The following is a 26,109-nucleotide window of genomic DNA, read 5'->3' as shown; positions in this document are numbered from 1 at the left end:
GAACGACGAGCTGGAGCCCCGTCCACCGAACACAGAGGGACAGAAAAAGATTCCACCTCAAATCAAAACGGTGAAGATGACATACGCTACCCATATCCCCAAGAAGGAGCGCAAACGTGCACTCAGGGATGTCTATGCAATAGAGCCAGTCACCCCAAAATTCAACCCATGGTCATCATGCCCTATCACTTTCAATCGTAGGGATCATCCGACCAGTATCCTTCGTGGTGGGTCAGCCGCACTGGTCCTCGACCCAATAATTGATAGATTCCAACTCACACGAGTCCTCATGGATTGTGGTAGCAACCTAAACCTTCTCTATCAGGACACAATGCGCAAAATGCGCATCGATCCATCAAGGATCAAGCCCACCAAAACTACCTTTAAAGGAGTTATACCAGGTGTAGAGGCCTGCTGCTCGGGCTCAATCACATTGGAGGTCATCTTCGGATCTCCAGACAACTTCCGAAGCGAAGAGTTAATCTTCGATATCATCCCCTTCCGCAACGGCTATCATGCACTGCTCGGACGAACCACGTTTGCCCGATTCAACATGGTGCCGCACTATGCTTTTCTCATGCTCAAGATGCCTGGACCACGCGGCGTCATAATAGTCAATGGAAACATGGAGCGCTCCCTATGTACCGAGGAGCATACCGTTGCCCTGGCAGCAGAGGTACAGAGCGGCCTTCACAAGCAGAACCTTAATTCGGTGGCCATGCTACCAGACACTATCAAACGAGTACGGACTAGTCTGCAGCAGGACAGTCCAGCTCGTCAAGAGCTCGATTAGCAATTCGACCTCCGTCTCAGCCCCGACCAAGTGACGGCATATGTTCCGCGCATACATAAATACACACTAAAAATAGCATGGGCATAGACGGAGGCATAACCATACTGTCATCCACAATACGGCTCGACCTTCCCGGGACACAACTACGCTTACTTTTCCTTTTATCCCTTCTTTTTTTTAAGTTCCTTTTCACAGGCCCCTCCTGATGGCCCGATAAATTGGTCCTTTCGAAGGACGGACACACCAAGGTGATAAGTAGCACACACGTATGGGGGAATCTCTAGACGTCCTTCTTGGTGATCATTCTACCTGTTTCTAGGACCCGTACGCAGCTCCCCCTTGGTCTTGGCATGTTAAATAGCCACTGTTGCTTATCGCACTTTTTGTTCAAGTACGCTCTGACATATTAATCAAAATTATGATGGAAATAGTTTGCGGCCCAACATATGCGGCACTAGATTCGTCTTTTTTATTTTATTTTGCTATTTTTGTTTTGCATCCATACACCTTGGTACGCCCTAATCTGCCAGGGGATTTATTGCGCCCCACACTATGGCAACAAGTCCGAACACTTTTATAGTATAGTTCGACACCCCGAATTTAGCACTATATGCATGGGCTCCGAATCAAGTCTTTGTTCAATAGTTGGGTTGCCTGGCTCCTATGCTTACTACCTTATGTTCCGCTATATCGGCTAGGGTAGTAAAGGGAGAACTACGGCGATTGTGTCCCGGTTTACCCGGATGAGCACCTCAGTAGAGAAAGTCGAAAACTAGCTGTCATGATGTGGTGTGAGCCGGTCAGCTCTTCAGAGGTTTCAAATCTTTAGCGATTTTACCCGCATTATGCGACGAATTGGTTCTTATCCGATCAGGTGTTTACAACACCCTAGTCCGGATACTAGGGGATGCGCCTATATTTTCATTGTCAAATTCCTATGGCTAAGTGAGGGTAATAAAGCCACATAGTCTGATTGCCTGGTTTGTTGCGCTAAACACCTCCTTTAAGGACCAAACTATTGGATAAGGAGTGTTTAGATTCATCCCGAGCACCACTATACTACCTACATGGGGGCTGAAGCTGACGACTGGCCAACTCGCCATCAAGGCAGAGACAAAACTACTTAGGTATACACGTATGATCTCCGGCAGGGCCTGAAGAATAAAGTAGGCCCAGAGAGATCGATCTACGGATCACGGGGGCGTGCCTCGACACGCGGCAATGGCTATCAAGCCGAACACGGCAAGCAAAATTATGTCCGAGCCGAAAACCGCAGACGAACTCCATCCGAACTGCGTCGCGACCTCGCCCGACATAGAGGAGCCGCACACCCCCTCTGCTTCACTCATGAAGTAATGGAACATAATTCCCAGAAGGGTTCTAACCCGTGAATATCGAATCATATGATGGAACCACAAATCCTACGGTATGGATTGAAGACTTTATTCTCCATATTCACATGGCCCACGGTGATGATCTACATGCCATCAAATACCTCCCCCTAAAGCTCAAGGGGCCAGCCCAACACTGGCTGAACAGCCTGCCTGAAAACTCTATTGGCAGTTGGTTGGACTTGGAAGAAGCCTTCCTTGACAACTTCCAAGGTACATACGTTCGACCTCCGGATGCCGACGACTTAAGTCAATTAATCCAACAGCCTGGAGAGTCAGCTAGGAAATTCTGGACTAGATTCTTAACCAAAAAGAACCAAATCATCGACTGTCTGTACGCCAAAGCCCTAGCGGCATTTAAACATAGCATACGCGACGAATTTCCTGCCCGACACCTCGGCCAAGAAAAGCCAAAGTCCATGGCAGCCCTCACGGCACTCATGACCCGCTTTTGCGCGGGCGAAGATAGCTGGCTAGCCCGTAGTAATAACAATACAAGCGAACCTGGCACTTCGGTAGCCAGAAATAGCAACGGCAAGCCCTGACGCAACAGACATAAGTGTCGAAGCAACGGCGATAATACTGATGACACGATGGTCAACGCCGGATTCAGTGGCGCCAAGTCCGGTCAGCAGAAGAAGCCATATGAAAGAACTAATCAGGGCCCTTCCAGCCTGGACCGCATACTCCATGGCCCATGTAAGATCCATGGCAACCCTGATAAACCAGCCAATCATACCCACAGGAGTTGTTGGGTCTTCAAACATGTCGGGAAGTTAAATGCCGAAGACAAGGAGAAGGGGACGCAAAGCGAGAAAGATGAGGAGAAGCCCCGTCCACCAAACACAGGGGGACAGGAAAAGATTCCCCCTCAAATCAAAACGGCGAACATGACATACGCTACCCATATCCCCAAGAGGGAGCGCAAACGCGCGCTCAGGGACGTCTATGCGATAGAGCCTGTCACCCCAAAATTCAACCCATGGTCGTCATGCCCTATCACTTTCAATCGTAGGGATCATCCGACCAGTATCCGTCATGGTGGGTCAGCCGCACTGGTCCTCGACACAATAGCTGATGGATTCCAACTCACACGAGTCCTCATGGACTGTGGTAGCAGCCTAAACCTGATCTATCAGGATATAGTGCGCAAAATGGGCATCGATCCATCAAGGATCACGCCCACCAAAACTACCTTTAAAAGGGGTTATACCAGGTGTAGAGGCCCACTGCTCGGGCTCAATCACATTGGAGGTCGTCTTCGGATCTCTGGACAACTTCCGAAGCGAAGAGTTAATCTTTGATATCGTCCCCTTCTGTAGTGGCTATCATGCACTGCTCGGACAAACCGCGTTTGCTCGATTCAACACGGTGCTCCACTATGCTTATCTCAAGCTCAGGATGCCCGGACCATGCGGCGTCATAACATTCAATGGAAACACGGAGCACTCCCTCCGTACCAAGGAGCATACCGCTGCCCTGGCAGCAGAGGTACAGGGCGGCCTTCACAACGAGAACCTTAATTCGTCGGCCATGCTCCCGGAAACTATCAAACGAGTTCGGACTACTCTGCGGCAGGACAGTCTTGCTTGTCAGGAGCTTGATTAGCAATTCGACATCCGTCTCAGCTCCGACCAAGTGGCGACATATGTTCCGCGCGTACATAACTACACACTAAAAATACCATGGGTAGAGACGGCGGCATAACCATACTGTGATCCACAATACGGCTCGGCCTTCCCGGGACACAACTACGCTTACTTTTCCTTTTATCCCTTATTTTTCTAGGTTCATTTTCACAGGACCCTCCTGACGGCCCGATAAATTGGTCCTTTCAAAGGACGGACACAGCAAGGTGAAAAGTAGCACAGATGTATGGGGGAATCTCTAGACATCCTTCTTGGTGATCATTCTACCTGTTTTCAGCACCTGTACTCAGCTGCCCCTTGGTCTTGGCATGTTAAATAGCCACTGTTGCTTATCGCACTTTTTGTTCAAGTACACTTTGACGTATTAATCAAAATTATAATGGAAACAGTTTTTGGCCCAACATATGTGGAACTAGATTCTTCTTTTTTATTTTATTTTTCTATTTTTATTTTGCATCCATACACCTTGGTACGCCCTAATCTGCCAGGGGCTTTATTGCGCCCCACAGTATGGCAACAAGTCCGAACACTTTTACAGTATAGTGCGACACCCTGAACTTAGCACTCTACGCATTGGCTCTGAATCATGTCTTTGGTCAATAGTTGGGTTGCCCCGCTCCTGTGCTTACATTCGACTATATCGGCAAGGGTAGTAAAGGGAGAACTTCTGCGATTGTGTCCCGGTTTACCCGGATGAGCACCTCAGTAGAGAAATACGAAAACTGACTGTCATGATGCGGCGTGAGCAGGTCAGCTCTTCGAAGGTTTCAAATCTTTAGCGATTTTACCCCGCATTATGCGACGAATTGGTTCTTATCCGATCAGGTGTTTACATCACCCTAGTCTCGATACTAGGGGCCGCGCCTATATTTTCATTGTCAAACTCCTATGGCTAAGTGAGGGTAATAAAGCCACATAGTCCGATTGCCTGGTTCGTTGCGCTAAACACCTCCTTGAAGGACCAAACTCTTGGATAAAGAGTGTTTAGATTCATCCCGAACACACCTGTACTACCTACGTGGGGGCTGAAGCTGACAACTGGCCAACTCTCAGATTTGATGAAACGGCCGCACAGGAGGTAAAATTTCAAATAAAGAAAATAGCAAAGCATTATATTACATATCAAGCCTTGTTTTCATCATAAAAGATGGGATTATATGAATGTATTCATTCAATAATAATGTCCTTAGCACATTGCTCCGCCACAATGCGGGATCCCTTCAGAATATCTTCAAAATACGGCTCGGGCGTGCGGTGCTCCTTGCCCACGGGTGGTCCTTTGGTCGCGATCTTGACGACATCCATCTTCTCCAATTGTATCTTGAAGCGGACGAAGGCCATACATGCACCTTCTATGCAGACCGACCGCTGGATGGCGTCAAGCCGAGGGCAGGCATTGACCAGCCGCTTCACGAGGCTGAAGTAGCTGCCGGGTATAGCTTTTGCAGGCCACAGCCAGATTATTAAATCCTTCTTGGCCAGTTCGGCCACCCTATGCAGCTCGACCAACTACTTTAGCTGGTCGCTAAAGGGCACCGGATGTTCTGGTGCAAGGTATTGCGACCAGAACAACTTCTCCGTTGAGCTCCCCTGCTCACACCCCTCCCGATGAACAGGACCCCCGTTTCGACCGTAGAGCTCCAACACAAGTCCATTTCCTCCATTTTGTGGTACGCCACACCCCTCCCGATCAACAGGGCCCCGTTTCGGCTGTACGAGGTCCGTTTCCTCCATTTTATGGTACGCCAGACCCCTCCTGATGAACAGGATCCCGTTTCCACCGTGGCCGGTCAAACACAAGGCCGTTTCCTCCGTTCTGCGGTATGCCAGGCCTCGTTTCCATCGCCTGTTCCGTCCAAGCCGGTTGGCTCCCGATGATCAGCACACGTTCCGTTGCCTCTCAATAAACATGACACATTCTGTTGCCTCCCCATGAACACGGCGATGACATAGTTTCTCTGTTCCGACCCAGCCATGTACACGAGCCCTGGCCATACGTATGCGCGAGTAGGCATTTGAGACCCTGCCTGTATGTACGTACATGGACGTATTTTCTTTCTTGCACCCTGGACCCTGTACGTACGTGTGCATGCTACATGCGTGCCTCTACTATGACACATGCCCTTCCTTGCACGGCCACGGTTCATCGCTGTAGCCTGCAGACAGACCGGTCGACCAGTATGTACGTACACATTCACGACCAGAATGACAACGCTATGTACGCTTCGACTAGGTGGGTCCCAACTGTTAGGCACTTCCTTGTGTGCGAAGATGTAGCTGTTGGGTCCCAACAGTTAGGGGGTGAATCATTTTTTTCACGTAATATGGACGCACTTCCTTGTGTGCGACGATGTAGCTGGTGGGTCCCAACAGTCAGGGGGAAACATTTTTCACGAAATACGGTGGCCTGTCCGGTGGGTCCCTGCGGTCAGGTGGACGAATCATTATTTTCCGCATAATAAGGTGGCACTTCGTTGCTGCGGTTGTGGACCCAGTTGTCAGCCTCTCCACATACAGTACTCTTCCGATGGAAGACAGTCGTTGACCACATTGACCACGCCACGCCGAGAGCACCAAGGCGGTGGACGACGGTGAGGCCTAGGAAGGGGACGACGCGGAGCCGGGGAAGACGCAGCAATGGATGCCCATGCGAAGAGGAGTACGAGGGTTCACTGGCTCGACTGTGGTGTGAGGCTGTCATCGCCGCATAATAATAGGGGGGTGTGGGTGAGTTGAGAGATGGCCTGGCCAGCGGTGGGAGTAGTAGGGGCGATGAGGCCTCCGCGGCAGCACAGCCAGCCATGGGAGGCAGGAGCAGGCGGCATAACCGGCGCTGCTTTGGGCAGCTGGAGCAAGAAGACCATAGGTTAAAGAAGCACGACGACCGTTCGATGGACATCGTACGGTTACTGCAGCTAGAATCGCTTATATTCACTAGTTGACAAAGCCCTTGGTACGCGTCAACTTAGTAGGCCCATAGGTCAGCTTCCGAAATGGTGCGCCCGAAATGTCAGGGGGAGGAATCATTTTTTGGGCAGGTGAAGCTAGAATATCCGAGATTGAAGAAGAAGAATGACATCCGTTGCATGGACATCCAGTGGCCACTTCTGCTAGAACCGTGTGTTGACTATAAGTTGACAAAGCCTTGCATACGCGTCAACTATTTTTTTAGGGGACACATCAACTTAGTAGGCCCACAAGTGTTTGGCAGAGAACTTATAGCCCATTTGAGATTTGTAAGAATGTACAACCCATTTTTGAATTCTAATGGAATTTACTAGACCCCATTTACAGTTTGTTAAAAGTACAGCCCATTTTCTAGCTAGGACAATGATTAATAATTTCAAGAAACCGTTCAAAACAGAATTGAATAAAATTTACCACATTTTGATGGGATCCGAAATATTTTTATCCCAAAATTTCTAGTCAGATTAAATACAATTTCAATATAAATTTGTATTACGTAAAAATCCAACGAAACATTGCGCGTGCAACAATTAATGAAATTAAAATTTTCAAAATCCAGAAATAATATTTTATAAAGTAATTACGTGTTTGGTGCATTTTTTATAGTTACTGCCCAGATTTTATAATTACATCCCATTTGTTATTTCTTAAAGCCCATTTTCTTGTTAAGCCTAATGCATCCCTCCTAGGAAAGATTTGCAGCCCAGCGGGATGGAGAATAACAAGTTGAACTTGCGTGGGTATTCGTAAAAAAAAATGTATAGCTAGGGTAACCATTTTCAGCTTGAAAAAAATTAATATCTGGGCTGGATATTTGGCCAGGGCTAGACGGGCCACAACCCGCCCAGTTAATACCCTGCTCTCCTCTGAACAACAACGAAAACAACGCTCAAGAAAAACTCTGAAGTGCTCACATCTCAAAGAGACAAATACTGCTCGAGCTGCTTGGTCCCAGCTGTCGGCCGCTCCTTGTGAAATTCTCTCATTTATTGACTACATAGGTTGACAATGGTGTGGGACCGTCATGTCAGGAAACCAGGAGGAAGCAAAAAATATTACAGTTGTATATAATAAGGAGGCACTTGCGTACGTGTGGCTATGACCCTCGTGGGTCCCCACTGTCATCCTCTCCAAGTAAAGTCATCTCCTCATTCCTCATGCCGTTGACCATGTTGACAATGCGAGATGGCGGCGCCATGACGAGCGCAACAACTCGAAGGACGATGGAGAGGGCCTCGTGGGCCCTACATATGGTCTGATACAGCGCCCGCTGCTCATTCGGGAAGCCAGGATCATAGGGCCACAAGTCCGCGACGGCATTGTCGTTCGCTTGTTCGCCGGTGATCGTTGAGGAGACGGAGGTTGCATCATAGGTCATCCTGCGCTGGTAGCTCTTCCGCCATTAGGGCGTCGAAGTGGGCCACACATACTCTATGGTGAACACGGCATGAACCAGCTTGGACAGTGGCGCCGACTCTTGGTCGGAAGCTATGTGCATCGTCTGATTGTCGTCGCTCAACTCGGCGAGCTCGCTGGTGAGCCAGCATGTCCAGAAGCTGGACCGACCCGCTGCCAAGCACGAGTCTGACTACCTTGGCCCACCCAGACTGCCTCCCTCGCCCGCGCGCACTTTCCGCCTGAAACGGTCAGCGCCGCCCGCCCCGCTTCCTGGTGCAGGCGATTGCTCCGCCTTCAAACGACACAAGTGCCGTCCATCCATCCATCTACCACCCACATTGATGATACGCGGTTGCCGAGGCTTCTACTCCAGTGCCACACGTCCGTCCCTCCGCTGCCCACCATTTCTATATATACTATGATGAGGCGGCTACTCAGGTAGAACATGGAGAACATGGTAGTCGACGATCCAACGCCAACCCCCTCCTCCGAGCCATCCTCGCCGGTGCATAGCACTATGACCATCGGCGAGGCCTGTGCCCAATACATGGGTACGGTGAGGCAAAAGTGTGAGGACCAGTTCCGGGAAGCGCGGGTCGGCGCCACCTACAGCCACCATATCCTCCAGGAGCAGGAGGCACTGCTCGACTCGTTCCGCTCCACCCGTGAGGGCCGCCTCGAGCGCTAGCGGTATCGCATGCGGGTGGCGGAGGCTGCAGCCGCCTACAAAGAGGGCGATGAAGCGGGCGATGCGTTGTTTGGTGAGACCGAGGATGAGGCAGAGGACAATGCTGGCTCCGACGAGCCACCCCTCCGCTAGCGTCGACGAGGCCCTGCTCCGCCGAGGCCCTGCAGCACCAACAACGAGGCAGAGAACACCGCCGGCTCCACCGAGGTCCCGCCGAGGCCCCGCCCCGCTGATACGTCTCCAACGTATCTATAATTTTTGATTGCTCCATACTATATTATCTACTGTTTTGGGCAATATTGGGCTTTATTATCCACTTTTATATTATTTTGGGGACTAACCTCTTAACCGGAGGCCCAGCCCAGATTTGCTGTTTTATGCCAATTTCAGTGTTTCGAAGAAAATGAATATCAAACGGAGTTGAAACGGAACAAAATCAACGGGAGAAGTTATTTTTGGAAGGAAACCTACCGGATAGACTTGGACCCTACGTCAGAAGATGCTCACGAGGGTAGGGGGCGCGCCCACCCCCCTGGGGCGTGCCCCCGGCCTCATGCCCCCCCCCTTCGGTCCACTGACGTACTCCTTTCACCCATATATACCCACGTATCCTAAAACTTCCAAAAAGCACAATAGATCGAGAGTTCCGCCGACAGTAGCTCTGTAGCCACCGAAAACCAATCTAAACCCATTCCGGCACCCTGTCGGAGGGGGCAATCCCTCTCCGGTGGCCATCTTCATCATCCCGGTGCTCTCCATGACGAGGAGGTAGTAGTTCTCCCTCGGGGTTGAGGGTATGTACTAGTAGCTATGTGTTTGATCTCTCTCTCTCTCTCTCGTGTTCTTGAGGTGATACGATCTTGATGTATCGCGAGCTTTGCTATTATATTTGGATCCTGTGATGTTTCTTCCCCCCTCTACTCTCTTGTAATGAATTGAGTTTCCCCTTTGAAGTGATCTTATCGGATTGAGTCTTTAAATATTTGAGAACACTTGATGTATGTCTTGCGTGTGATAACCGTGGTGACATTGGGTTATTCTATTGATCCACTTGATGTATGTTTTGGTGATCAACTTGCGGGTTTCGTGACATTGGGAACCTATGCATAGGGGTTGGCACACGTTTTCATCGTGATTCTCCGGTAGAATCCTTGGGGCACTCTTTGAGGTCCTTTGTGTTGGTTGAATAGATGAATCTGAGATTGTGTGATGCATATCGTATAATCATGCCCACGGATACTTGAGGTGACATTGGAGTATCTAGGTGACATTAGGGTTTTGGTTGATTTGTATCTTAATGTGTTATTCTAGTACGAACACTAGGGCTGTTTGTGACACTTATAGGAATAGCCCAACGGATTGATTGGAAAGAATAACTTTGAGGTGGTTTCGTACCCTACCATAATCTCTTCGTTCATTCTCCGCTATTAGTGACTTTGGAGTGACTCTTTGTTGCATGTTGAGGGATAGTTATGTGATCCAATTATGCTATTATTGTTGAGAGGATTTGCACTAGTGAAAGTATGAACCCTAGGCCTTATTTCCTAGCATTGCAATGTCGTTTACGCTCACTTTTATCATTTGTTACCTTGCTATTTTTATTATTTCAGATTACAAATACCTGTATCTACTATCCATATACCACTTGTTTCACTATCTCTTCGCGGAACTAGTGCACCTATACAATTTACCATTGTATTGGGTGTGTTGGGGACACAAGAGACTCTTTGTTATTTGGTTGCAGGGTTGCTTGATAGAGACCATCTTCATCCTACGCCTCCTACGGATTGATAAACCTTAGGTAATCCACTTGAGGGAAATTTGCTACTGTCCTACAAACCTCCGCACCTGGAGGCCCAACAACGTCTAGAAGAAGAAGGTTGTGTAGTAGACATCAAGCTCTTTTCTGGCGCCGTTGCCGGGGAGGTGAGTGCTTGAAGGTATATCTTTAGATCTTGCAATCGAGTCTTTTTGTTTCTTGTTTTATCACTAGTTTAGTTTATAAAAGAAAACTATAAAAAATGGAATTGAGTTTGTCTCATACGCTTCACCTTTTTAATATCTTTCGTGAGTATGATGGAAAGGAAGATTGTGCTCAAATGCTAGAAGAAGAATTACATAAAATATTTAGCACTAAATATTTGAATGATGAGCATGATTGCAATGTTGTTAGTATGAATTCCTTGAATATCCATGATGCTAATGATATGCAAGGCCACAAGCTTGGGGAAGCTATGTTTGATGAAGATGATATTTTTTGTCCCCCAAGTTCTGATGAGCAAATTTATTATGATGAAAGCATGCCTCCTATCTATGATGATTATTGTTATGACATGTATGCTTTAAAGAATAACGAGAACCATTAAACTTGTCATCTTGATCTTAATTTTCAATCACATGATAGTTATTTTGTTGAGTTTGCTCCCACTATTATTCATGAGAAGAATTTTGCGTGTGTGGAGAGTAGTAAATTTTCTATGCTTGTAGATCATGAAAGGAATGCTTTAGGTGCTGGTTATATTGTTTAATTCATTCATGATTCTACTGAAAATTATTATGAGGGAGGAACATCTGCTTGTAGGAATTGCAATAATATCAAGTTTCCTCTCTATGTGCTTAAAGTTTTGAAGTTATGCTTGTTTTACCCTTCTACGCTAGTTGATTATTGTTCCCACAAGTTGTTGGCTCACAAAATCCCTATGCATAGGAAGTGGGTTAGACTTAAATGTGCTAGTCATATTCTTCAAGATGCTCTCTTTATGTTACAGTTCTTATCTTTTATGTGAGCATCATTGAAATCATTATGCCTAGCTAGGGGCGTTAAACGATAGCGCTTGTTGGGAGGCAACCCAACTTTATTTTTATTCCTTGCTTTTTGTTTCTGTTTAGTAATAAATAATTGATCTAGCCTCTGTTTGGATGTGGTTTTATGCTTTTAATTAGTGTTTGTGCCAAGTAGAACCTTTGGGAAGACTTTGGGAAAGTCTTGTTGATCATGCTGTAAAAAAACAGAAACTTTAGCGCTCACGAGAATTGCTGCCATGTTTATTTGGAGAGTGATATTTAGTTAATTCTTTTTGAATATGATTAATAGATGAATTCCTCAGGTACAGAAATTTATTTGAGAATTTTATGAGTTCCATAAGTATACGTTTGATCCAGATTACTACAGACTGTTCTGTTTTTGACAGATTCTGTTTTTCATGTGTTGTTTACTTAGTTTGATGAATCTATGGCTAGTGAAATAGTTTATAAACCATAGAGAAGTTGGAATATAGTAGGTTCAACACCAATATAAATAAAGAATGAGTTCATTACAGTACCTTGAAGTGGTGATTTATTTTCTTATACTAACGGAGCTTACGAGTTTTCTGTTAAGTTTTGTGTTGTGAAGTTTTCAAGTTTTGGGTAAGGATTCGATGGACTATGGAATAAGGAGTGGAAAGAGCCTAAGCTTGGGGATGCCCAAGTCACCCCAAGGTAATATTCAAGGATAGCCAAGAGCCTAAGCTTGGGGATGCCCCGGAAGGCATCCCCTCTTTCGTCTTCGTTCATCGGTAACTTTACTTGGAGCTATATTTTTATTCGCCACATGATATGTGTTTTGCTTGGAGCGTTAATTTATTTTGTTAGGATTTGCTTGCTGTTATTTAGAACAATGTTTTGTATCTTTTATTTCAATAAAAGTGGAATTGATAGCCTTTACATTGCCTATTTTAGAAGTCCACATGTTGCTATTTGAAAACAAAAAGTTTACCACTGTTGCAAGAAAAGTAAGAATGTGATAAAATGTTGAAACCTTTTGAATATTAAGATCTGATAAATTTACTACAGTGGGAATTTTCTTTCATAATTTTTGGAGCTAGGGAAGTATGGATGTTGCAGCATTCTTTACAGACTATCCTGTTTAGGCAGATTGCTGTTATGTTTGCATTGTTTGCATATGTTTGCTTCTTTAATGATTCTATTTGAGGATAGGACTATTAAATATGCAGAGGCATTTAGTATGAAATTTTGAATAATAAATGTAGTGATTTTCTACAGTAGAGTATGATAAGGTTTTTGCAAAGGTTTATACTAACTTATCTCACGAGTCCTTGTTGAGTTTTGTGTGGATGAAGCTTTTGAGATTTAGGGAGACCATGATATGAGAGGAATTAAGGAGACACAGAAGCTCAAGCTTGGGGATGCCCAAGGCATCCCAAGATAATATTTCAAGAAGTCTCAAGCATCTAATCTTGGGGATGCCCCGGTTGGCATCCCACCTTTCTTCTTCAACAATTATCGGTTAGTATAGGTTGATCCTAAGACTTTGCTTCTTCACATGATGTTTGCTATTTTTAGATGTCACTTTATTTTTCTTTGCTTGCTGTTTGAATAGAGTACCAAGATCTGAAATTATTAAATGTTAGAGAGTCTTCACATAGTTGCATAATTATTCGACTACTCATTGATCTTCACTTATATCTTTCGGAGTAGTTTGTCATTTTCTCTAATGCTTCACTTATATCTTTTAGAGCATGGTCATAGTTTTATTTTGAAGAAATAGATGAACTATCATGCTTCACTTAGATTATTTTGAGAGTCTTAAGTAGCATGGTAATTTTCTTAAAATCCTAATATGCTAGGTATTCAAGAATAATAAAATTCTCTTATGAGTGTATTGAATACTATGAGAAGTTTGATACTTGATAATTGTTTTGAGATATGGAGATGGTGATATTAGAGTCGTGCTAGTTGAGTAGTTGTGAATTTGAGAAATACTTGTGTTGAAGTTTGTGATTCCCGTAGCACGCACGTATGGTGAACCGTTATGTGATGAAGTCGGAGCATGATTTATTTATTGATTGTCCTCCTTATGAGTGGCGGTCGGGGACGAGCGATGGTCTTTTCCTACCAATCTATCCCCCTAGGAGCATGCGCGTAATACTTTGCTTTGATAACTTCTAGATTTTTGCAATAAGTATATGAGTTTTTTATGACTAATGTTGAGTCCATGGATTATACGCACTTTCCTTCCTTCCACCATTGCTAGCCTCTCTAATACCGCGCAGTTTTCGCCGGTATCATACACCCACCATATACCTTCCTCAAAACAGCCACCACACCTACCTATCATGGCATTTCCATAGCCATTCCGAGATATATTGCCATGCAACTTTCCACCGTTCTGTTTATTATGACACGCTCCATCATTGTCATATTGCTTTGCATGATCATGTAGTTGACATCGTATTTGTGGCAAAGCCACCGTTCATAATTCTTACATACATGTCACTCTTGAGTCATTGCACATCCCGGTACACTGCCAGAGGCATTCATATAGGGTCATATCTTGTTCTAAGTATCGAGTTGTGATTCTTGAGTTGTAAGAAAATAAAAATGTGATGATCATCATTATTAGAGCATTGTCCTAGTGAGGAAAGGATGATGGAGACTATGATTCCCCCACAAGTCGGGATGAGACTCCGGACGAAAATAAATAAATAAATAAATAAAACAGGCCAAAGAAGCCCAAATAAAAAAAGATAAAAGAGGCCATAAAAAAAGGGGAGGCCCAAATAAAAAAAATAAAAAAATAAAAAAAAGAGAGAAAAAGAGAGAAGGGACAATGCTACTATCCTTTTACCACACTTGTGCTTCAAAGTAGCACCATGATCTTCATGATTGAGAGTCTCCTATGTTGTGACATTCATATACTAGTGGGAATCTTTCATTATAGAACTTGGCTTGTATATTCCAATGATGGGCTTTCTCAAAATGCCCTAGGTCTTCGTGAGCAAGCAAGTTGGATGCACACCCACTTAGTTTCTTTTGATGAGCTTTCATATACTTATAGCTCTAGTGCATCCGTTGCATGGCAATCCCTACTCACTCACATTGATATCTATTGATGGGCATCGCCATAGACCGTTGATACGCCAAGTTGATGTGAGACTATCTTCTCCCTTTTTGTCTTCTCCACAACCACCATTCTATTCCACCTATAGTGCTATATCCATGGCTCACGCTCATGTATTGCGTGAAGATTGAAAAAGTTTGAGAACATCAATAGTATGAAACAATTGCTTGGCTTGTCATCGGGGTTGTGCATGATTTAAATATTTTGTGTGGTGAAGATAGAGAATAGCCAGACTATATGATTTTGTAGGGATAACTTTCTTTGGCCATGTTATTTTGAGAAGACATGATTGCTTAGTACATATGCTTGAAGTATTATTATTTTTATGTCAATATTAAAATTTTGTCTTGAATCTTATGGATCTGAATATTCATGCCACAATTAAGAAGAATTACATTGAAATTATGCCAAGTAGCACTCCGCATAAAAAATTCTTTTTTGTCATTTACCTACTCGAGGACGAGTAGGAATTAAGCTTGGGGATGCCTGGTACGTCTCCAACGTATGTATAATTTTTGATTGCTCCATGCTATATTATCTACTGTTTTGGGCAATATTGGGCTTTATTATCCACCTTTATATTATTTTTGGGACTAACTTATTAACCAGAGGCCCAACCCAGATTTGTTGTTTTATGCCTATTTCAGTGTTTTGAAGAAAAGGAATATCAAACGGAGTCGAAACGGACCGAAATCAACTGGAGAAGTTATTTTTGGAAGGAAACCTACCAGATAGACTTGGACCCTATGTCAGAAGATGAAGGAGGTGCTCACGAGGGTAGGGGGCGCGCCAACCCCCCTGGGGCGCGCCCCTTGCCTCGTGGCCCCCCTTCGGTCCACCTACGTACTCCTTTCACCCATATATACCCACATATCCTAAAACTTCCAAAAAACACAATAGATCGGGAGTTCCGCCGCCAGAAGCCTCCGTAGCCACCGAAAACCAATCTAGACCCATTCCGGCACCCTATCGGAGGGGGCAATCCCTCTCCGATGGTCATCTTCAGCATCCCGGTGCTCTCCATGACGAGGAGGGAGTAGTTGTCCCTCGGGGCTGAGGGTATGTACCAGTAGCTATGTGTTTGATCTCTCTCTGTCATGTTCTTGAGGTGATACGATCTTGATGTATCGCGAGCTTTGCTATTATATTTGGATCCTATGATGTTTCTTCCCCCCTCTACTCTCTTGTAATGAATTGAGTTTCCCCTTTGAAGTGAACGTATCAGATTGAGTCTTTAAAGATTTGAGAACACTTGATGTATGTCTTGCGTGTGATAACCGTGGTGACAATGGGTTATTCTATTGATCCACTTGATGTATGTTTTGGTGATCAACTTGCGGGTTTCGTGACATTGGGAACCTATGCATAGGGGTTGGCACACGTTTTCGTCGTGATTCTCTGGTAGAAACTTTGGGGCACTCTTTGAGGTCCTTTGTCTTGGTTGAATAGATGAATTTGAGATTGTGTGATGCGTATCATATAATCATGCCCACGGATACTTGAGGTGACATTGGAGTATCTAGGTGACATTAGGGTTTTGGTTGATTTGTATCTTAAGGTGCTATTCTAGTACGAACTCTAGGGTTGTTTGTGACACTTATAGGAATAGCCCAACAGATTGATTGGAAAGAATAACTTTGAGGTGGTTTCGTACCCTACCATAATCTCTTCGTTCGTTCTCCGCTATTAGTGACTTTGCAGTGACTCTTTGTTGCATGTTGAGGGATAGTTATGTGATCCAATTATGCAATTATTGTTGAGAGGACTTGCACTAGTGAAAGTATGAACCGTAGGCCTTGTTTCCTAGCATTGCAATACCGTTTACGCTCACTTTTATCATTCGTTACCTTGCTGTTTTTATTATTTCAGATTACAAATACCTTTATCTACTATCCATATACCACTTGTTTCACTATCTCTTCGCCGAACTAGTGCACCTATGCAATTTACCATTGTATTGGGTGTGTTGGGGACACAAGAGACTCTTTGTTATTTGGTTGCAGGGTTGCTTGAGAGAGACCATCTTCATCCTACGCCTTCTATGGATTGATAAACCTTAGGTCATCCATTTGAGGGAAATTTGCTACTGTCCTACAAACCTCTGCACTTGGAGGCCCAACAACGTCTACAAGAAGAAGGTTGTGTAGTAGACATCACCTGCCGGCACCGAGGCGGAGGCCCTACTCCGCCGAGGCCCCGCGGCGCCAACAACGAGGCAGAGGACACCGCTGGCTCCACCGAGGCCCCGCCCCGCCAGCACCGAGGCGGAGGCCCTAATCCGCCGAGGCCCCGCCCCGCCAACAACGAGGCAGAGGACATCGCCGGCTCAGCCGAGGCCCCACCCTGCTGGCAACGAGGGGGAAGATTTCCCTCGCTCCGCCGAGCCGCCACCCCGCCGACAACGAGACAGAGGATATCGCCGGTTTCGATGAGGTGATGCCCCGCCGGCAACAAGACAGAGGACACCGCCGTCTCCGTCGAGTCCCCGCCCCGCTACCAACAAGGCCGCGCCACGTAGAAAACGAGGAAGAGTAGAACACATTATGTCGTCGCCGCTCAGTTACAAGCAAGGCCGCCACTGCTACCCTCCAGTTGAAGCCAAGATAGGAGGGTTGACCATTGACGGCCGATTAGCTTCTTGGCGGCGACGTGGAGTCGGAGAAGCTTCTGTTCAGCTCAGCTAGACACGGGTGCTACGGTTAATTAACTATACCTCAATCGCATCCCTTTTTAGTTGAAGAATGTATGAAATGTAATGAATTCCAGCATGTTTATATGAAATTCGGCAGTGTATGAATGAATTTAGTTTGATTTGTTTGAATTCTTGTATCACTGGCATTGGATGAAACATGCAAAACAATACGTACTAGCATTATTCCCGGGGTAATCACCTCATTTGCAGCAGTTTCACATGTACTCCCTCCGGTCCTTTTTAGTCCGCATATAAGTTTTGTCTGAACTCAAAGTATCTCTACTTTAACCAATCTTATAGAAAAACTATCAAAATTCACAATGTAAAATCAACTGACTTGAAAGAAATCTAATATGCGAAGTAAAAAGGAACAAAGGGAGTACAAAATTTAGCGTTCTTGTACATTGCAATCAACACACAAGCCTGGAAATTCATAGAGAACATTCAAAACAATTGACGATTATGCATCTCAGCGATTCACATGTCACCGCCAATATTTACTTCACAACTAAAGAGTAAAGAAAAATTGATCGATGCTGCTAACAGCAAAGAGCGTCCCATTCGAAAATATGAAACGCATGTCTTCTTGCTAACATCAAAGAGCAAAGTTTGACAAGGTTGTCCCATTACAAAATGTCAATTGCATTTCGTTTTGCGTAAATCAATGAGCAAACTTTCACAAGGTTTTCCCATTCCAAAATATCAAATGCCTATGATTGTGGAATGGGAAGGGTTTGCCATCAGTTCTGATATTGACATGGCACCTCATGCTAAATAAACCAGCTGTTCTTTTTGTCCAGTTCCACCAAAATCAACCAAATTCATGCGTAGCTTTTATGATTTTTCCTTTATATATTGCAACTCCCTGAACATATCGGCACCTCCTTTCTTGTGGTGGAAATGAATGATTCGAGAATATTCGATGTATTCATGAATATGTTGTGAAGTGCCCATTGAAATCAAGCTGCGCACCCCTGTTTGCACAAATACAAAAAAAGTGATTAGTATAAAGCAAACTGTACTATGAATTGACAGTTTAAACATTCAACCTGCATGATCCATGCATAGCACACATTTAAAAATGGAACTCACCGGAAGGAATCATAAAATAACATTGTACTGGCCATCACAACAACAAAGATGGAGATCCGTGAGTCCTTCTGAGCTGAAGTTGGTTTGTTCTTGTGGGCAATAATGTAACCATCCTTCAACTGATCCCTTCTTAAGAAGAGATGCTTGGATTCTTTATCCTGGCATAAACGGAACTACACACTTCACGTACTTCATATTCTTCTTCAGAGGAGGATGATCCTGTTGTGCAAAGACAAGAGAACAACTAAAAGCTAGCATCCCTGTTTGCTCAAAAAAGGAAAGGGAAGATTTAAAACAACACAGATGAATCACTTCTCAAGTACAATACCACTTTCTAATGATAGTATCTAAACAGTAGCACAACACCAATACAGATGAAAAAGCTCAATCATATGGATGAAATCCGTGGGCGAGTACCAACCTTTGTCAGGAGGCTTATTGTGTAAAGCATACAGATCAAGCACTTCTCCGGAACCATCTGTTTTTATCTACTCTGGTTTCCATGCTTACTATATACTCCTCGATTAGTTTAATGTTTCCAACATCTTCTTGTGCAGTTCCACTAAAATATATGGTATCTTCAAAGAAGATCCCTGTTTGCACAAGTAGAGATAATTTATTACAATAAGAGTGGCACCAAATCAGTGGCAAAACAATTGCTCGTTCTAGCCATAGCAATAAATTAAGATGCAAAAACTATATCATTACTTGTGTCATCACAGTTCTAGTGCTTCATTACAGCACCGGAAGTTGATTTTTGTTTTTCTTCCGCTTGTTCTTCCCATTCATCACTTGGTTCAATAATAGACAAGCTTCGCCTTCAATGTAAGATTTGGCATGTCAATTAGGGAGCACAAGTATAGCACTAAACAACGACATTAATTTTCAGATGGAATTGGCAAAATACAAGCCAACATTTGTGAAATATCCTTATCTTACCTCAATGGGATATTGTGGTGCACATACAGATTGGAAGTCTTGTCTCCATTTGTGCAGTTCCCTAAAATCAAGCAACGTTAGCATACAAGTAGCACAACATATGAAAGCACACTTCACAATCATGTGAAAGAAGGCTAGTACTGACGTCTCATGACGCGGAATTCAAACAACTCACAAGAAGAAGATCCGAACAAAATATACCAACACGGATAGGAAGTAAGATCTCCTCTTGTGCAGTTCCACTATGATCAAGAAATCAAGCAACATTGTCGGTGTGACATTTTGGTTGAACTGTACAAAACACAGTTAAAACAAAAGTGTTTTGTGCAGTGCAACAAAAGGTCACAATAGCAACTAGGTGAAGTAGATAACCCTATTTACATAGAGGTGCAAAGGAAACAACTAGTGGTCAATAATGGTGGATGACACAGAATCCAACAAAAAGAAGCATCAAACTTATCTAAATGGGAGAGAAAGCAAGACAGTAGCATTTCACAAATGGTGGCATTGATAAATATTAATAGAGAGATTATATTGACAATAAAATTTGTTAAACATGTAATTTGCTTTTAACTGTGGCATTGCATCAATTTTCCAGCGGCACTATTAGAGGGTGTTTGTCTACAGGGACATTTTGGTGTAGGGACTAACAAAAGTCTGTGTCAGTCCCATCTAAACCGAACATGAGGAACTTTTAGGGGCTAACGAAAGAAGACCCCGAGGGAGAGTCTTTTTGGGACTTTTTCCAACAGTTGCCCCTGCCCCGCTGTGGCACCCCGGCTCAGAGAAACCAGAACGCCCCGTATTCCAGCCTAGAGATCGAGGAGAAGTCTTCTGGAATACGGCACTGCTTAGCATAGAACAACTCAACTCTCTATTACAATCTATATGGGTACAAGGGGATTACATCGGCATGGCGACACTACGCCTGCCACGGTTTCTCCATGCAAGCAGCAGAACAACACGATGCAGCGGAATAACTCCTAGCAGCGGAACAACATCGGCGGTGGCGAACTCCACTCCGCAGGGACTCTGGCTGGAATGCTTGTCGTACCTCGCAAACAAGGGATCCACGGCAAACAAGCAATCAAGTCCGGCATCACCTGCAAACTGGCATGACACGCCATGTCAGTACATTGAATGTACTTGCAAGCTCACAGCAACCAAAGCAATCAAGGCAAACAATAGCATGGCAATTATAGATTAACGAGGATTAATCATGATATAATCAAAACAACATGGCATGAACAACATGATACAGCTAGAACAATACGAGCATGGCATGAACATATGAACATGAGGAGACTAGCATGCAACATGATGAAACTATCATGCACCAACTTACTCTGCTTGGCTTACATCGTAACCATCACCCGCACAAACTTACCATCACGGACATCACACGATCATCTCAGGACCCAATTGATGACCCACAAGTGTAGGGGATCTATCGTAGCCTTTTCGATAAGTAAGAGTGTCGAACCCAACAAGGAGCAGAAGGAAATGATAAGCGGTTTTTAGCAAGGTATTTTCTGCAAGCAATGAAATTATCGGTAACAGATAGTTTTGTGATAAGGTAATTTGTAACGAGTAACAAGTAATGCAAGTAAATAAGGTGCAGCAAGATGGCCCAATCCTTTTTGTAGCAAAGAACAAGCTTGGACAAACTCTTATATAAAGGAAAGCGCTCCCGAGGACACATGGGAATTATTCTCAAGCTAGTTTTCATCACGTTCATATGATTCACGTTCGGTACTTTGATAATTTGATATGTGGGTGGACAGGTGCTTGGGTACTATCCTTACTTGGACAAGCATCCCACTAATGATTAACCCCTGTTGCAAGCATCTGCAACTACAACAGAAGTATTAAGGTAAACCTAACCATATCATGAAACATATGGATCCAAATCAGCCCCTTACGAAGCAATGCATAAACTAGGGTTTAAGCTTCTGTCACTCTAGCAACCCATCATCTACTTATTACTTCCCAATGCCTCCCTCTAGGCCCAAACAATGGTGAAGTGTCATGTAATCGACATTCACATGACACCACTAGAGGGATGACAAAATACATATCATCAAAATATCAAACGAATACCAAATTCACATGACTACTTATAGCGAGACTTCTCCCATGTCCTCAGGAACAAACATAACTACTCACAAAGCATATTCATGTTCATAATCAGAGTGGTATTAATATGCATAATGGATCTGAACATATGATCTTCCACCAAGTAAACCAACTAGCATCAACTACAAGGAGTAATCAACACTACTAGCAACCCACAGGTACCAACCTGAGGTTTGGATACAAGAGATGAACTAGGGTTTGAGATGAGATGGTGCTGGTGAAGATGTTGATGGATATGGACCCCCTCCCGATGAGAGGATCGTTGGTGATGATGATGGTGATGAGTTCCCCCTCCTAGAGGGAAGTTTCCTCGGCAGAATGGCTTCGTTGGAGCCCTAGATTGGTTCCGCCAAGGTTCCACCTTGTGGCGACGGAGTTTCGTCCCGTGAGCTTGCTGTAACATGCCAAATTTGCAATTTGGAATTTTATACAATAGGTCATCATTGCATATCATATTTTATTGCATTTTGGCTTGATCCTAGAAATTCTACGCAACTCAAGGACCTACAAAGAGAGTTGGGAATTTCATTATTTTCATATTTGAGTTTTTTCTCGAATTTTGAAAAGAGGATCGTTTGATTTTAATTATTTTCTCTTCGAATATTTCTTTTATAAAAATAAAAGAGAGAGGATAAAATTACTTCCTCAGAATAAAGAAATATTGGAGATTTTATATTAACATCAAATAAGAGTTTTTATACGGAGTTTCTATCGCTATTTTATTTGAATTAGGAAAAATATGTGATTTTCAAAATAGCATTAGAGTCCTAATAAATGTTCACCTTGTCTGGTAGCTTTTTAGAGGATGTGGAAAATTTATTTCAGGATTTTTGGAGTCCATTTAGTATTTCTTTTATTCTTTTTTCTGCACGGAATAAATTTAAAAAAATTCAACCGACCTTGGGCCGTATCCGCCCGGGACTCCGCCCGGGGGGGGGGGGCTTTATAAGCCGCGGAGCCGAGGCCGCAGCCCACCAAGTCACCCCAGCCCGCCTCGCGCCACCGCCCTACCCTAGCGCCGCTGCCGCGCGCTTCCACCTTCGCCGCCGCCGCGGTTTTTGTTAGAAAACCGTCATTTTTTCTTTTCGAAACCCTAGATCTGTTTTTTTAGATCTGGTTTGATTTTTTCCGGTTTAGTTCTTTGGATCTGATTTTAATGAATGGTTTTCGCCCATTAGCTGTTCGTTAGTTTTTCTTTTTCTTGGATTTTTCGCGATTATTTTCGATCGTGATTTCTGATCCGATTTCTGTTTTAGTTTAACTTTTCGCACGTTTATCGGAATCAAGCGATTCAAGCGCCTAGAGTTTCGTCTCGAAGCCCTCTTCCTGTTTAATCAACTTAAACAAGTTTTTGCTACTATAAAATTGAAATGTAGTCCAGATTAGTAAACAAAGCTTGTTTCTTTCGTAGTTTGAGTTTCGTTGCTTCGTTTGATTTGATTCTTTTTGCAAACCTGAGTTCTTAAGTTGAACTTTCTGGTTAGATCTTCTTATTTGAGTTTTACTCATGCATCTTTGCTTGATTGCTTATTGTATGCTTGCTTGATTGCGATAGAGTACCCGTAGTGCGAAGCGTGCTACTACGAGTCTCTAGGTTTCACGGATCATCAGCAAGGCAAGTAACACTTTGATCATAACTCTTTACTACCCAGTTTTATTGCATTATATCAATCCTCAAACACTTGCATGGTTAGGATCTGAATAAATTGTGGGTTGGGAAGTAGATGAGGTAGAACCTATTCACCTGTTTGTTATCAAACCCTGGGAGTTACTTCTATGTTGCTTATATTGCTATGTTATGCTCGCAGACGTGGTTTGGGTTTGAGTGTATTCATGACATATGTGAGTTGTTAATTAATGGTTAACTCAAGGTGGCAACTTTAATACACATCTGGGTGGATTGAGGCACCTGGGGAACCCAGTGATTTCCTGTATTTTTGGAAATCCCAGGGTACCGTGTGATTCTCCTATGGACTGCCACCCAGGCTCAAAGGGATCATAAGATTATTCATACTGGAAACTTCCGTGTGCAGCCACATGCCATTATGGGCTCTGGCATAGTAGAGTAAGTTGTGGGAAACCTTTCCATGATGGGCTAGCAGATGTAGGGGATTGTGGGTGTACAGGCCTATCTATTGGTTAAGGGGACCTCTTCGGAAAGACTATGTCTCGGTCATCCGATTCTCAAACATTATGTAGTGCGAGAAATCTAATGGAGGAGATCGAGTCTTGTGGGGAAAAGTGCACAAACCATTGTAGAGTGTACAAACTAATCATGGTTAGCCGTGTTCCCGATTATGGACATCTTGAGTATCTAGTTCTTGGATTATCATGTTGATCTCATCACTCTTAATATAAATATGGTTGGGTTATTAACTACTTTTAATTGGGATAGAGATGGGGTTTACCATGCTCAATGTTTTCAAGCAACTTCGTAGTTAAATAGAATATATTCCTTTGCAGTAGGGAAAATTGGCTTTCCGCAAAACATATTAACCATACAGCCTCCACCAGCCATATATGCATGTAGTGATAGCTTTATTCTGTGCATTACTCTCTTGTGTTACATTGCCAGCATATTCCTGTGCTAACCCGTTTTGGGCTGCAACTCATCATGTTGCAGACTTTCCAGACGACGAGTAAGGAGCCTTAGGTCATGGTCTTTCCCTCAGTGATGCCGTTGGAGTTGATGGACCCACTTTATCATCCAAGCCTTACGCTGTTATCATACTAGATGGCCTTAAGCCATATTTATTGTAATAAGTTCTCTTTTGAGACATTTGATGTAATAAGTGTGTGATTGCTACTCTGTTATAAATCCTCAAGTACTGTGCGTGTCAGCATTACCGATCCAGGGATGACACTGATGCACAGAGATCAGACTATTTGAGGTCTGGTCGCTACACTTGCTTCTGATTTTTTTTTTCTTGACAAAAGACTCCATATAGCCAAAGATGGGCATCGGAGGGTCACCAGGGGGCCCACGAGGCAGGGGCGCGCCCAAGGGTGTAGGGTGCGCCCCCCACCCTCGTGGACGATGGGTGGCCCCCCTCTAGTACTTCTTTCGCCCAATATTTTTTTACATATTCTGTCCTGTGGAGTTCCAGGACTTTTGGAGATGTGCAGAATAGTTCTCTAATATTTGCTCCTTTTCAAGCCCAGAATTCCAGCTGCCGGCATTCCCCCTCTTCATGTAAACCTTGTAAAATAAGAGAGAATAGGCATAAGTATTGTGACATAATGTGTAATAACAGCCCATAATGCAATAAATATCGATATAAAAGCATGATGCAAAATGGACGTATCAACTCCCCCAAGCTTAGACCTCACTTGTCCTGAAGCGAAAGCCAAAATAAAAAAATATGACCACATGTTTAGAGATAGAGGTGTCAATAAAAATAAAATACGTACATGAGGGCATCATGATCATTCTTATACAGTTTGGCATTCTCATAGGCCTGGGTTCTCCATTCATCAAGTGAGCTAATGTCAAAAAGCCTATTTTCACTGGCAAGTTTGAAGTCATAGTTGAGCTCTTTAATAGCCCAATATGCCTTATGTTCTAATTCAAGAGGTAAGTGACATGCTTTACCATTAACCATTTTATACGGAGACATACCCATAGGATTTTTATATACAGTTCTATAGGCCCATAATGCATCATCAAGTTTCTTGGACCATTTCTTTCTAGATCTATTAACAGTCTTTTGCAAAATTAATTTAAGCTCTCTATTACTCAATTCTACTTGACCACTAGACTGTGGATGATAAGGGATGCAATTCTATGATTAACGTCATACTTAGCAAGCATTTTACGAAAGGCACCATGGATAAAATGTGAACCACCATCAGTCATTGAATATCTAGGGACTCCAAACCTTAGAAAAATAACTTCTTTATGCATCTTAATAGAGGTGTTATGATCAGCACTACTAGTTGGAATAGCTTCTACCCACTTAGTAACATAATCAACAGCAACTAAAATATGTGTATACCCATTAGAGGAAGGAAAAGATTGAAGGAAATATGCCCTAGAGGCAATAATAAAGTTATTATTTATTTCCTTATTTCATGATAAATGTTTATTATTCATGCTATAATTGTATTAACCGGATACATAATACATGTGTGAATACATAGACAAACAGAGTGTCACTAGTATGCCTCTACTTGACTAGCTCGTTAATCAAAGATGGTTATGTTTCCTAACCATAGACAAAGAGTTGTTATTTGATTAACGGGATCACATCATTAGGTGAATGATCTGATTGACATGACCCATTCCATTAGCTTAGCACCCGATCATTTAGTATGCTGCTATTGCTTTCTTCATGACTTATACATGTTCCTATAACTATGAGATTATGCAACTCCCGTTTACCGGAGGAACACTTTGGGTGCTACCAAATGTCACAACGTAACTGGGTGATTATAAAGGAGTACTACAGGTGTCTCCAAAGGT

Source organism: Triticum dicoccoides, chromosome 4A (assembly GCF_002162155.2).
Source record: "Triticum dicoccoides isolate Atlit2015 ecotype Zavitan chromosome 4A, WEW_v2.0, whole genome shotgun sequence".
Lineage (NCBI taxonomy): Eukaryota > Viridiplantae > Streptophyta > Magnoliopsida > Poales > Poaceae > Triticum > Triticum dicoccoides.
The sequence above is the reverse complement of the archived record's forward strand: the minus strand, read 5'-3'. Positions refer to the sequence as shown.